This window comes from Drosophila santomea, chromosome 2R (genome assembly GCF_016746245.2).
Source record: "Drosophila santomea strain STO CAGO 1482 chromosome 2R, Prin_Dsan_1.1, whole genome shotgun sequence".
NCBI lineage: Eukaryota > Metazoa > Arthropoda > Insecta > Diptera > Drosophilidae > Drosophila > Drosophila santomea.
Genome location: NC_053017.2, coordinates 12,769,120 through 12,775,647, shown reverse-complemented (window position 1 = coordinate 12,775,647; position 6,528 = coordinate 12,769,120). Strand labels below are relative to the sequence as shown.

Genomic DNA, 6,528 nt, shown 5'->3' with positions numbered 1-6,528 from the left:
AGAAGTTAAAACAAAGCTGCTTGCTTCCTTGCACTTCCTTGCCCCTCGAACGGGGCACTTAGCAGCGAATTCGAATTTTTGAGTGAAATGGAAGTGCTCGCAATCCGTAAGCCATCGGCCCATCAGTCCGTCAGTCCGTCAGTCCTCCAGTTCAGCGGTTCAGCGGTTCAGCGGTCCGCCGATGTGAGTCAGTAGAATGTGGAAATAATCGCAAGCCTGCGCATAAATAATGGACTCAAGTGTCAAAGGGGCATATCATCAATTTGTTGAGTTCTTACCCCAAACCGAAACCAAGCGAAACGACAAAAACCATTGCAGATTCAGATTCGGATTCGGATTCAGACCCAGATCCCCCTTGGTACACATTTAAAAATAAAACTGCCAGCGGAGGGGCAAACAATGCCCCATAGATGGTGGAGCTCCAGCTCCGCCAGCATTTCCAGATTTTTCAAACAAATTTGCTGAGTGCTTAAGTGCTTCCGAAACTGAAACAAATCTGTGACATGTGTTTCTGTTTCGGCGCGGAAATCGCGACGGCTTGGGGGCATTTCGGTCCGAAGTGAAAGTGCAGAAGAAATGCAAAGAATGTCCCTGCCAAATACAACCAGCCACCTACCAACTTCCACCTTCCACATTTCTGGGCTTAAACCCGATTCTTGTCGCGGCCCTTTCCGTAAGCGGATTTCCCCCCCCAAACAAGTGAGCCAAAACAAACGACTGGCCAAGACGACGCACTGCAGCGTCCTGATTTATGTGAGCTGCTTAGGAACTGCCATGATACGGGAGGATCCCTTGTCCGCTGCTCAGTTAGCAGTGATTGTGTCTCCCATGGAATATTTCATAATTTCAACTGACTGGGCTGAGGAAAAGTTGTCAGACAACTGTGGGTTTTCCACCTGGCCAGAAGAAGCCCACACACTTTCGGGTAATCAGCGGAGGAGAAAGGAGCTGCTGCAATAACAAAGGGCAGCTGAAAAGGGGGCTTAGTGCCACAAATTGAGCAATACCCACTCTATATAGTCCTTTGCCTATTAATGCGGCTATTTGGAAACTAATGAGAGCCGCACACAAAAAACAGAGAAAATAGAAAATAGTAAAGCCAAACTAACAACAAACAAATGGGACAGCAAAAAACAAGCTGCACCCAGAAATCCGCTTACAGCGATGAGGATATACAAGGACATGGAATAGGTATATGTGTATGGGGATGGCAGGAGTGGGATGAGTAGCTCCCAGCGTTGGCCAGAATGGAATAGAGCGGAGTGCAAATGAATGCGCATTTCAAATTAAGCCCTAATCCTTTTACAATTGATGCTGTGCACCCAGCCGTGTACCTGTGTGTTGGCCATATGTGTTTTTGGGCCAGTGTGGTGTGGTTACTGTTAGTACTACACTACATACACTCCTTGTTGTTCTGCTGCAAGGACTCCTGAGAACCGCTTGTTTTTGCTCTTTCGATTCCATTTCTCTTCTCTGCTTTTTTTTCTGGCCTGCAGCAATATGTTTGTGTTTAGGATCTGGGTGTGAGGGCCATAGGTTTTTGGGTTATTGTCCATGTCTGCGCTGAGTATGACCTACCGCATCACGGTTCCTCTCCTCTGGATTAAAAGGAGTCTCAATAATACTCCAACGTACGATGTTTATTTGCTTAAGACTTTTGAGTTTGCTATGTCTGAGCTTCTGTTTTGAGAGATCTCAATTATCCATGGCACACTGCAGTCGGCAGCCCCGTCTTAAGATCCTAACCAAACCGATTATTGTCCGCCTCAAGATGCTTGAATGTCCTGTGGATAAATATTCCGAGGCGAGACAGGATCAGCTAAAACGTTTCGACTACAGCCAAGTATTAAACTGACTAGTGGGAATACATTAAAAACTGCGGAATCACCAAAGTACCCTATTCTATATATCCAAGTGTGAAGGGAACGCTTACTTTGTGATATTTCCAAATTCGATCCAACAAATGAACCTCAAATCGCATTTTTACTCGCCCCATAAACGCATTTCGTTGCTGCAGTGAACCACTCCGATGATTAGTATACCAGTTTAGACTCCCCTTCTTATAGAGATCCCCTATATGACCACTAGAACACCTTGTTAGTGACCCATTGAAATACAGTTGGCATGACACATCTGCCGGAGGTGAGGGCGGGGGAACAGGGAACAGGGGCTAAAGAGCATTTCAAAATCGAAAAGCGTTGCGAAACGGGGAAAATTTGTTTTTCCTACATAAGTTAACACATTGTAAGTGACAAAGTATGCACAAAATCAAATAAGAAATTCGTTACAGGCCGCCAGCCTGCAGCGCGCTTAATTTCAAACAGGATTTACGAGGTTGACACACATTTACCGGGATGAAATGGTATGGTGTGGCATGGTATGGTGTGGCGGGACTAGGGATGTCAGGGGACACACACGAGGACCTACTGGCTGGATGAGGATGAAGATGAGGAAATTGTGAAAAGAGCAAATCGCTTGTGACGAACCCGAATTTTCAACGCTCGACTGACGACTTCCCCTGTGCGATGCGTAGAAGACGCCAAGGTGCGAATGAAATGTCCTTTTTGGCTCAGACCAGCTCAGCTCAGGCGAGTTCTTTATGTCCGGTGATCTTCAGCTGCCCCGGGGCTCTGATCCGATACGAATCCAAATCCGAATCCGATCTTGACTGTGTGGCGTGGCGAATGTAAATGTGTCTTGCAACGCAAAATTGCTCGCTCAATTGCGTTTTGGGAGGAACTCAAGAACAGAAGAACAGAGTGGCTTGTCTGTAATTTGTTGCATGCCTCGGACGCAATTTGCCGGCCACCTCAAGTGGAATCCGGGCATTAATATTCAATTTTCCAAGTGCAGTACTTAGAGCAGCTTAGAATAGCCCAGCCTGTGGACTCTGAAGTCGAGTGCCTTCGTCGGCCCAATTAGCTGCAATTGTTGGCTATTGACCTGCATGCAAAATAGCCTGCCACATCTGCTCTACATTCATTTTTCAGCTGGCCACAGATTGCAGTCAGCTAGACAAGTCGGATTTAAATAAGGAACATGAAGATGTAACTAAAATCTATGTAAATTTGAGAACGATTTTTGGGAGAGTTTTCATCACAGCTTGGCTTTAATGGGTCAAAAACGCAAGGGAATGACTGTTTTTTAAAGCTTATGGCCACAGTTAGTCATAACAATCATTTTTTGCCTTGCAAAAAAAATTGATTTTTTAAAATTTTTTATAAGGGGTACCATAATTAAAATTTGCAAAAATTTCGAAAAAAAATTAAATGTTAAGATGAAAATGCCAATCAATCAGAAATGTAAATACAAGTCTAACGAGGTATGATATTCAATATTTGGTCCATAAAATCGATTGTTATGCCAAAAATACTGATTAATATGGAGCAAACATTAGACACTACTGGTGTTCAAGTGATTTTACGTCATAACTTGTTTAAAAATTATTGGAAATTACTGATTGGTACAGCTAAGGAAGCAATCTAACAATTCCTGGAAACACCTCGTTCTTAAATAGTTTGGAACCCAAGTGCATTTTCTGAATATTTGCCTTTCAGTTCGTGGATTCCTCAAGGGCGTGATCGCCTGCCAACACAGCAGCTGGGGAATATTTCACTACCGAAATGCATCTGCATGTTATTGTTTTGGGTGACAGCTGAGCCTGGGCGAAAACCGCAGACTATTTAAACACTATAAACAACTGTTAGCTTCCGACTAATTCGCAAACAAAACAAGTTCCAGGATGGCACGCAGCACGAGCTGGAATCTCTGCAAAGGAGAGAGTGTTCTAGGTCCTTCGAGACAGTTTGGCGCAGCTTGACTCTCTGTTTGGGCCAAAATATTGGCAGTGTATGATCAGTAGTCTGAAATTCCCCGAAGTGAGCGGACAAAAGATTTAGCAGAAGTCGAAGGACTACCGAAACGGAGGCAGAAGCCTTGAAATTGCATTTTATGACATGCCATTAACGTGATTGCACTGGCAGCGCGGAGCGTGCCAAATTGGACATCCAGCCGGCAGTTGACATTTCCCAACTACTAACTAGGCCCATGGAAGTTGGAATCTGGACGCAAGGCTCGGATATCGGGACAGTGGACCCTGCGCATGCGTGGCCAATCGCGGTACGTGTGTCCAGTTTGCCGCTGCACGCGCACAAAGCGCAGTTAGTCACAGCAAATTATGACGGGATGCAATGGGCTGGCGTGGCATTCTCGATCTGAGGGAGGGGCATCTCACCTTGAGCGCGGCACTTAGTGCACCCACCTGGTAGCCGGGTGGACAGCCATTATCCTTTGGCAACAAAAAGCGTGGCTAAATGGCCTAAATGTCACGTGGTCAGAAGTCCGCAGGCAGAAGTCAGAAATTAATGTCGGCCATTGTTAATAAGCGTGCCGAAATGGGAATCTCGTTTTGGGGGACGGAGAGGGAACGGTGGACAGGAAGTGATGTAAAGTGATTCACTGTGAATCCGGTGCAGAGAAGTCGTAGTCAGACTAAGGGGCTTCCGTTGCAGCTACTCGGGTTTACAAGGGGACAAGAAGTTGAGGTCTAATGTCACTGGGATTAAAATATATACAGGTACTGATATTAAGAAACTATATAGGTATTTATATTGATACCCATATAAATATAAATTTCAGATAACATTACTGTAGAATCCCTAGTAACCTTTGGCTACTTTTTATGCATAACAAAAAATGTTGAAGAATATGTTTTCAATATTTTCTCATCCCCGATGGTAAAATGCGTTTATCCCATCCATTTCAAGCTAGCTGGCAGCGTAACAGACAAAGTAGTAGCAATAAACATAAAATATTACCCATTCCGCTTTTCTCATTTGTGAACCAGTTTTATCCTGCAAATGATAACGACATTCTGTGGCAACGACCAAGCCAAAGGCGATTCCGAAAAATGGAGTAAATTGAAATTATTAAATGTTTAATGCAGCGCAACATGCAATGCAATTACTCGCGCTTGACGAGAAGGGAATGGAAATTCTGGGGATAAAAGAAGTGCATGCAAAAGCGAAACTTGTGACAAAAGCGCGGAAAGCAGAGTCGCAGAGTTGGAAAACTTTTGCCATGATGATGGAAAACGTTTTGTGCGGGCTTACGCCAATTTGTGCCAAACACAGAGTAGCAACAAGTCCGGAAAAGCGGATAAAAACCGGGGTAAGTCTGTTTCAGATACAAGACAAAAAGGTACCCAAATTAAAGTTGCCATTAAGTTTTGGCCAAACGGTTTAAATGGAGGCGAACAACTGCCAACTGCCAAAAGCCGCGTCTCATAATGAGAAGAGTTTCTTCGGGTTTTCCGCGTGCTCCGTTGCTCTGAATCTGCCCCACTGATTAGACCGATAAAATCCAAGTTGAAGATGGGCCGAAAACCTGATTAGCGCATAAAGTTACCAGCCAGGCAACGAGCTCATAATTATTGGAAATTTCACGGCAATAAAATCACAAGCGTGCAAAATCAAGAATGATAACATTAGCGGAGGCAGCGTGAAGTGTGTGCAGGTGGACTCACACAACATTCAGTTCCAGGACATGGCCTTAATCTTAAGAGGGCGTCACCCTCTTTAGCAGCTGCAATTTTCATATTAAAATATTTATTAAACTGCTCCGTCTCGCTCTGTGGAACAGCTTTAGGCTTCTCTTTGTGTTTTTGTTAATTTATATATTTTTTTTTGCTTGCGAGGTGTGAACGCGTCAATGTGGCCATGAAGCCAAGGGCTCAGTCTGCGCTTTGGACAACAGCTGTTGGTCTTTGCTGTTTCGCTTTATTTATATATAATATATTTTTTTTACCTTTTTGCCCAGCGTAATTAGGCACCCCTTTGGATAATTAATAAAAATGATACCCGTAACCCGTAACAGTAAACTTAACGGCAAGCGGGGACAAAGTGCCCCAAGCAGGGATTCTCTTCTAAGGCAAAAATGTGTAGTAATTATGATTAAAAGGGGCTCCATTTACCCACTTTCTTTGGCGTAACGTGGGAACGCCTTCGATGTGAGTAGGTTGCAATCTACTGATGCGATTGTTGTGGCTGTCAAAATATTGAAAGAACCGCAAAGAACCTCAAAGAAGCCGGCCCTTCAGATTCGCACACTCATTGGGCGGCGAGCATCAAAGTGGGCGGAACAGGTCTATAAAGTATATATAAATACAACATGACAGTTGTCTTCCCACCTTTATTAACTAATTTGCTAAGGTCCAGCGGCGAGTTACCCAAAGATCTCTAATTGTAGCCACACACGAAGGGGCCAGAAGTTGACAAACGCACAAACGCACAAAACGCACCTTAATACGATTCCCAAGCCGAAATTATTATTGTCAACGTCATCGTTTGGGCCATGCGTGTGGCTTCCAAATCGAACAATGGGCTGTAAAGCCTTGGGAAAATGTCGCCTTGGTTGCCATTGTCACCTGAACAGGACCTCCTGTTACCGCTGTCCTATTAGGGCCATTGCTCCTATTGTTTGTGCCATTTTTTTTGTGTGTGCTGGCCCACAGCTAAGCGGCAGTTACGC

General features: G+C 44.5%; 1 long non-coding RNA gene across 1 annotated transcript; it reads left to right on the top strand.

The window, feature by feature from the left end:
* The first annotated feature begins 2,148 nt into the window (after nucleotides 1-2,148).
* LOC120446071 lies at nucleotides 2,149-3,079 on the top strand. The gene is made up of 2 exons (XR_005615819.1): nucleotides 2,149-2,244; nucleotides 2,291-3,079. It is a non-coding gene; the product is annotated as an uncharacterized LOC120446071 (long non-coding RNA).
* The last annotated feature ends 3,449 nt before the right edge of the window (nucleotides 3,080-6,528 follow it).